General features: G+C 44.0%; 1 pseudogene; it reads left to right on the top strand.

The window, feature by feature from the left end:
• The first annotated feature begins 7,393 nt into the window (after window positions 1-7,393).
• LOC102116287 (adenylate kinase 4, mitochondrial pseudogene) lies at window positions 7,394-7,956 on the top strand (annotated as a pseudogene).
• The last annotated feature ends 722 nt before the right edge of the window (window positions 7,957-8,678 follow it).

Here is an 8,678-nt window from a genome sequence, read left to right as displayed (position 1 = left end):
CCAAGAGTTCTTTAAAGTGTTATGAAAACACAGCTTCAATACAATTTTCCTAACCTATACCTACACCCTATACAGGAATTCTGGAACCATCACTCAAACTATCATTTCATATAGAGCATTGACGTGTCATTAATTTCTCTCCAGAAATCCAAAGTCAGTTTCACTGGGTTGAAATTAATGTGCTGGCAGGGCACTTTTTTCTGCTCTTCTGTTTGGAGTCAAATCTCCCTCTGCCTCCCACTTATAAGGACACTTGTGATTGCAATTAGGGACTGCCCAGATAATCCAGGATAATCTTCCTATCCCAGGACCCTTCACTTGATCACATCTTCAACGACTCTTTTCCCATATAACAGTCACAGGTCTGAGAATTGGAATGTGGACATATCTGGGGGGCCTATTATCAGTCTACCATAATACATCAGCTATTCCACTCCTATTAAGTGCTCTGGAGATACCTCTGCCTAAGTGTACCAGGAAACATGTACAAGAATTTACATAGGTACATAGGTACATTTCTCAAAATGCAAAATAGCCTGGAAACCACCCAGATGCCTATTGATAGGTGAATAGATAAGTAAAGGGTGGTATATTCACATAACCAGAAATTTATCCACCAATGAAAATGATTTATCTATAGCAACAGACAACATGAATAAGCATTAGAAACAATGATGAGTGAAAAAGCAAATCCTCACTTACTGTGTATATGGTATGATACTGTTTTTATAAAGCTCAAAACATGTCAAATATTGACTAGGGATGAAAATGGAGCAAAACCACAATTTTCTTTTAAATGAAAGGCAATGAAAAAGACAAATTTCAGAATAGTGGTCACCCCTGGGTTGGTGGAAAATGGGGCAGGCTGGAGGTGTGGGATTAGAGAGGAGCACCCAGGTAACTTCAACAGAGTTGGAGATGCTTCAGATTTTATGTTGAGTGGTGGCTCCTTCTGTGTTTATTTTGTTATGCTTTACAAAGTACATATGTTACAAATGTTTCTTCATATGTATCAGATGTCGCATTTAAAAATTACCTAGGTGTTTAGCAGCATTAAGTTAGGTCTCTTTCATAGCTAGGTATACAGACTCATTCACAATTGCTTGAAAATACAAAGGGATTGGCCAGGCGTGGTGGCTCAGGCCTGTAATCCCAGCACTGCGGGAGGAGGAGGCAGGCGGATCACTTGAACACAAGCCTGGCCAACAGGGTGAAACCCCGTCTCTACTAAAAAATGCAAAATTTAGCCAGGCACGGTGGTAGGCACCTGTAATCCCAGCTACTTGGGAGGCTGAAGTAGGGAGAATTGCTTGAACCTGAGAGGCAGAGGTTGCAGTGAACTGAGATTGTGCCACTGCACTCCAGCCTGGGCGACAGAGTGAGACTCCATCTCAAAAAAAAAAAAAAAAAAAAAAGGGGGGGATTTATTGCAGGAATTCATATGGATTGGAAATGGAAAGCATTTGGGTTTTGAGGCAGCCTAGGTACTAACTACTTTCTCCTCTCCTCTTCCATAGTCTATGTAGTCTTTATTTCTGTTTTTTAACTCTTCACTTCAAATTCTCTGAGCAGGGAGGATCTTTTTGATTGGTCAGTTACCATCGGCTGTGGAGAGTCGCCAGTGGGTATACTGGTCCAATCATCTGTGGCCATGAGGGTAGCCAAATTCATTTCCTCTCCAAGCTTATGGGTGCTTCCCACCCCCCTCCCCCAAATAAGCAGTAACGGAACAGTGGAACTAGCAAGTACTGTGAAAGGCTTTATGATTGTGCAGAACAGTCCATCGTTTCCTGGTCATGAAAGAAAACTCTCGGTCCCCTTCTAACATAAGCCAACTATTACATGCATAACAAACATACTCTGGTTTACCCTAACAGGGTTACAACCAAAGGCAAGCCCTGCTATGGCATCCCAAGGTTAAAAGCTGCATCTCAGGTTCAAAATAAACTGCTGATCATTTTTCCTCTGGCTCGGCTGTTACTTCTCATCATTCTGCCACTACGACTCATAAAATGTAACCACTTGTGTTTAACCACTTGTGTATATTGGATGTGTAAAACACACCCTATATACAATATCTGGGAAAGGGGAAGAAAAACATGACATTTATGCACTAACAATAATAACTTTAACAACAACTAAGTACAGATGAAGGCAGTGGCTCTTATTTCCGTAGCTCGACACAGCTGGCATTTATTATTTCCTTCCTGTAAGCTCATTTTGTGTTTCCATTGCCTTTATAGCTACCAAGGGCTGTCAACTGCGACATCTTCCTATGTTTGTTGCTTTGATGGCAGAATGAGCAGTTTTAGGTTTCAATTCAACGGAAGAAGTTTCTAGGTGGAAGCATCCCTCTATTGGATACTAAGACTTCCAGACCAGCAGAGTCTTAAAGTCTGGGAGTAAAACTTTTGCAAGTGATTCCCACTTTGTTTGCTAAATGAATGAGAACACCTCTTCTTAGGAGGGGCCACTGGACTCCATCTTACCTCTCTTAGTCCCTTTGGGCTGCTAAAACTAAAGGTTATTAACTGGGTGGCTTGTAAATAACAGATATTTATTTCTCACTGTTCTGGAGACTGGGAAGTCCAAGATCAAGGTGCCAGTGGATTTGGTGTCTGGTGAGAGCCCATTTTCTGGGTCATAGATAACCATCTTCTTGCTAAGTCCTCTCATGGCAGAAGGAGCAAGGGGACTCTGGGATGTCTTTCACAAGCACACTAACCCCATTCATGAAGGCTCTATCCTTATGATCGAATCACCTCCCAAAGAAAAGTCTTAACTCCTAACACCATCACAATTCAGATTAGGGTTTCAACAGCTGAATTTTGGAGGAACACAAATATGGCCTCTATAGCATAACTTCACTAGCCAAATGGAAGAGAAAGCAGTAAAGAGAAAAAGAAAACCACTGAGAGATGGCTGGGAATTCTCCGGGCACTGCCCTGTCTTTACCTTACCCACTGTTTGGAAACACAAGGCAGAAAGGAGCCAATTAGTGAAGCAGAGATCAGCAGATGATGGGGCTCCCCACCAGGAAAAGCAGCCTGTGGTCCTGTTTCACCTCAATAGCCTGTTGGAGTAAAACATTTATCTACTCAAGAAAGCCTGACTCACTGCATGCTCTTGTATTTGACCCATCTATACCAGCAAACCTCATTTTGGAGGGTGAAGGTTGTTGAGGCAAATAAGGGAGGATGTGTACATTTCTCTTAGCCAAGAGATAGGTCTTTTGAGGTCCCTAAAACCACACTCATATATATATATATTTTTTGCATATTAGATTTCCTTCCATGAAATTGTCCTAGATTGTTTCTGGTCTAAACTCTTCTGCCTCCAGCTCTTGGTTACCTGACATATGGCATGCTTTTATTTGTTTGTTCTTAAAAAAAAAAAATGCTTGATATCTGCTTCGCTTGCTTCCACAATTCATTCTCTGCCCAGTAATTTCTGCCACCCATTTCTTGTACCCTGGTATGATATGGCCACATAGATCAGGTTTTGAATCCTGGCTCCACTAACTACTTTGCTAGGTCATTTTTTTTTTTTTTTTTTTTTTTTTGAGACGGAGTCTCGCTCTGTCACCCAGGCTGAAGTGCAGTGGCCGGATCTCAGCTTACTGCAAGCTCCGCCTCCCAGGTTTACGCCATTCTCCTGCCTCAGCCTCCCAAGTAGCTGGGACTACAGGCGCCCGCCACCTCGCCCTGCTAGTTTTTTTTGTGTGTGTTTTTTAGTAGAGACGGGGTTTCACCGTGTTAGCCAGGATGGTCTCGATTTCCTGACCTCGTGATCCGCCCGTCTCGGCCTCCCAAAGTGCTGGGATTACAGGCGAGAGGCACCGCGTCCGGCCTGCTAGGTCATCTTGAGCAAGCAAGTTAATTAACATCTCCAATCTATTATTCATCGAAGAGAATGGATGTAAGAAGCTTAACAGGGTTTCTGGCACAGAGTTCATAATTTATTTCTTGTTCTTCCTTCTTTAAATAAGTCATAATCTTTCCAGGCTTCATATTTCCCAACTGTCTGGACTACTAAATAACAACACATCCTTTTAATCATCCTGCCTCAGCCTCTCAAGTAGCTGGGACTACAGGCGCATGCCACCACGCCCAGCTAATTTTTAATCAATATCATCAATTGAATCAAAGAATTGTTTGAGTCCCTACTAAGGGTAAGACCTGTTTTACATTCTTTTGGGCACACAACTGAAAAATAATTCTTGATTTTTCTGAGTTTTTTATCCTACATGGAGAATACTGGGGTCTGCTATATCATGACTGTAATATAGATCAGGTATGACAAGCACTGTAAGAAAAATAAAAATTTGTATGCAAAGGAGGAAGAGGCTGCCACAGGAAGGCTCTGTCAGCTATAGACTGATTATTTTTGAGAGTAGCGTTCCCTAAATACAAAGTCCTCACTTAACGTCATCAGTAGGTTCTTGGAAACTGACTTTAGGCAAAACGGCTTATAACAACACCAATTTCACATAGGTTAATTGATACAAACAAGAGTCAAGTTCTGATCATTTCTGGTCACAAAAACACCTTGAAACTTTTTTTTTTTTTTTTGAGATGGAGTTTCACTCTTGTTGCCCATGCTGGGGTGCAATGACACAATCTCGGCTCACCGCAACCTCCGCCTCCTGGGTTCGAGCAATTCTCTTGCCTCAGCCTCCAGAGCGTCTGGGATTACTAGCATATGCCACCATGCCCAGCTGTTTAATTAGCAAGCCTGAAAAGTAATGACTTGTGTGCCAACCAATGCTGACCTACTCTCTCCACCCACATTCTCTGATAAAGAACTTTGATGCTTTTCCCCCCAAGAGTTTTTTAAAGTGTTATGAAAACACAACTTTAATACAAGTTTCCTAACCTACACCTACACCCTATAGGAATTCTGGAACCATCACTTGAACTATCATTTCATATAGAGCATTAACATGTCATTAATTGTGAATACTTGCCAATTTTGGTTGTAAATTGTTTGGCATTATTTTGTAAAGCAGAACATATGCATATCCATATTCCTAAGGTTTCTGTAACAAAACACTACAGATTTGAAACGAGACATTTATTCTCTCACAGTTCTGGAGTCCAGAAATCCTAAGTCAGTTTCACTGGGCTGAAATTAATGTGCTGGCAGGGCACTCTGTTTTCTGCTCTTCTGTTTGGAGTCAAATCTCCCTCTGCCTCCCACTTATAATGACACTTGTGATTGCAGTTAGGGACTGCCCAGATAATCCAGGATAATCTTCCTATCCCAGGACCCTTCACTTGATCACATCTTCAAAGACTGTTTTCCCATACAACAGTCACAGGTTTGAGAATTGGAATGTGGACAAGACTAATATGCATGTGCTTCTTTTTTTTTTTTTTTTAATTGGAGTCTCACTTTGTCCCCAGGCTGGAGTGCAGTGGCGCAATCTTGGCTCACTGCAACCTCCGCCTCCCAGGTTCCAGCGATTCTCTTGCCTCAGCCTCCTGAGTAGCTAGGATTACAGGCACCCGCCACCACACTTGGCTAATTTTTTTTGTATTTTTAGTAGAGATGGGGGTTTCACCGTATTGGCCAGGCTGGTCTCGAACTCCTGACCTCAGGTGATCCACCCGCCTCGGCCTCCCAAAGTGTGGGATTACAGGAATGAGCCACTGCACTTGGCCATACCTTTAAACTTCTAAATAAAGACCAAAATACTTCTAATATTAAACAATGAAATAAATGTGAGTTATGCATACATTTAAGAAAGATTCATAAAAACAAGACAATGATTTACCCAATTTTTGTTGTTTTTCAGACGGGGTCTCACTCTGTCCCCCAGGCTGAAGTGCAATGGTGCAATCACGGCTCACTACAGCCTTGACCTCTCTGGGCTCAGGTGATCCTCTCACCTCAGACTCCCCAGTAGCTGGGACTACAGGTGCACACCACCACACTTAGCTAATTTTTTGTATTGTTTTGTAGAGACCATGTTTTGCCATGTTGCCCAGGCTGGTCTAAAACTCCTGGGCTGAAGCGATCTGCCTGCCTTGGCCTCCCAAAGTGTCAGGATTACACTTTGAGCCACTAGGCCCAGCCTACCCAATTTTTGGTGAATCAGTGAGTGAAGGTGGTTGTAGTAGTGCTGGGTTAAATTAAGGAAGAAATGTTTGCAAAATGAAAAATGTAAGCAACGGCTCTTACCACATGCAGTTAAAACACACACACACACAAATACAGTGGGTCTGCTGAGCGTTTTCAGATCATCTACTGTTGTATATTTGTATGATTATCATACACTCATCAGTTTTTATTTTATAATAATTTGTATTTATTTATTTTGATTTTCCAGCCCATTTATTCCAGTTCAGGGTTAATGCCTGTCTTGTCAGTTCAGGGTGTAAGGCAGGAACCAGCCCTGGACAGGATGGCATCCCATCACAGGGCACATTCATACACAAACTCACTCAGACCGGGACCATGTAGAGACATGCCCCTTCACCTCATGTGGACATTTTTGGGATATGGGAGGAAACTGGACCGCCGAGAGAAAACCCAGGCATATATGGGGAGAACGTGCAAACTCCACACAGGCAGTGGCCCCAGCTGGGTGTCAATTTTTTTTTCTCATCAACATTATAATGGAATGAGGTTCTTCAAGAATCTGCTGTATGAGACTAACCCAGAGTAATTTTTCAAATTGCTAGATTTAATGAATCAGAATTGCTAAGAAATATGCTGGATAATCTACATACTTAACAAGCCTCCCAGGTGATTCTTCTCATTAGGGAGATTTGGGAAATTTCTAGATGAGTGCTTCTCTAGAGTTAATGTGCATAGGAATCACTTGGGATCTTGTTTAAAATGCACTGTTAGGGCCGGGCGCGGTGGCTCACACCTGTAATCCTAGCATTTTGGGAGACAGAGGCGGGCGGATCACCTGAAGTCAGGATTTCCAGACCAGCCTGGTCAACATGGTGAAACCCAGTCTCTACTAACAATACAAAAATTAGCTGGGCGTGGTGTCGCATGCCTATAATCCCAGCTACTCGGGAGGCTGAAGCAGGAGAATCGCTTGAACCCGGGAGGCGCAGGTTGCAGTGAGCCGAGATCGCGCTACTGCACTCCGGCCTGGGCCACAAAAGCAAAACTCCGTCTCAAACAAACAAACAAACAAAAAAACAGCACAAGCGGAGGGTACTAGAGGTAGGAGACCTAGAAACAAAATTCCCGGGGCTCCCTCCCGGGCCGCGGTCTGGGCTGCACGTTTGGCCGCCAAGCTCCTCGCGAAGGCTGTGGCTTCCAAACTCTTGCGCGCGGTCATCCTCGCGCCCCCGCACCCCCCACCGGCTCGGGCACCTGCACTGTGTGCCAGAGGATCGCCCAGAACTTTGGCTTCCAGGATCTCTCCAGCGGGCACTTCTTGCGGGAGAACATCAAGGCCAACACCGAAGTTGGTGAGATGGCAAAACAGTATATAGAAAAAAGTCTTTTGGTTCCAGACCATATGATCACACGCCTAATGATGTCCGAGTTAGAGAATAGGCGTGGCCAGCACTGGCTCCTCCATGGGTTTCCTAGGACATTACGACAAGCCGAAGCGCTGGACAAGAATCTGTGACGTGGATCTAGTAATCAGTTTGAAGATTCCATTTGAAACACTTAAACATCGTCTCAGCTGCTGTTGGATTCACCCTCCTGGCGGAAGGGTATATAACATGGACTTCAATCCACCTCATATACATGGGATTGATGACGTCGCTGGTGAACCATTAGTCCAGTAGGAGGATGATAAACCTGAAGCAGTTGCTGCCAGGCTAAGACAGCAAGGATGTGGCAAAGCCAGTCATTGAATTATACAAGAGCCTAGGAGTTCTCCACCAATTTTCTGGGACAGAGACTAACAAAATCCGGCCTTAAGTTTACACACTTTTCTCAAACATGATCACACCTATTCAGTCCAAAGAAGCATATTAACCCTGCCCAATGGAAGAACCAGGAAGATGTGGTCATTCACTCAATTATGTGTGTAGTATTTGTGTTGTGTCCAAATTAGAAGTTAGCTGAGGAAGCTTGCAGCCTCTTTTCTAGTTGAAATGGTGAACTGATAGGAAAACAAATGAGTAGAAGGAGTTACCGAAGAGGCCCTCCTCTGCCTTTCAAAAGGAAGGTCACCTACACATGTTTAACGTGTCTCTGCAAGTCTCAAGCCCTTCACGGGAAAACAAGTACAGTGTGGATTTCAAACGGGGTGTAACTTCAGCTCCAGCTGATTTTTGACAGCTGTGTTGTTGCTGTGGCATCCTTTTTCCCACTTGATGGTGATGGCTTCTGGTTCTCCCCATTCCCACAAAGGCTGTTGAACCACAGCTCCCGGAAGCCTGAGTCCGCTAAGGGCTCTAGCCCAGATTTGTCCCACGCTTTCTGCTGTGTGCCTTCCTGGTGACAATGAAATTGAGGCTACTTACTCTCAGTGGTTGTTTCTCTGGTCTTTTTTTTTTTTTTTTTTTTTGAGACGGAGTCTCGCTCTGCCGCCCAGGCTGGAGTGCAGTGGCCGGATCTCAGCTCACTGCAAGCTCCGCCTCCCGGGTTCACACCATTCTCCTGCCTCAGCCTCCTGAGTAGTTGGGACTACAGGCGCCCGCCACCGCGCCCGGCTAGTTTTTTGTATTTTTTAGTAGAGACGGGGTTTCACCATG

The sequence above is a fragment of the Macaca fascicularis genome, chromosome 6 (assembly GCF_037993035.2).
Source record: "Macaca fascicularis isolate 582-1 chromosome 6, T2T-MFA8v1.1".
NCBI lineage: Eukaryota > Metazoa > Chordata > Mammalia > Primates > Cercopithecidae > Macaca > Macaca fascicularis.
This window is presented reverse-complemented; position numbering and strand designations above follow the sequence as displayed.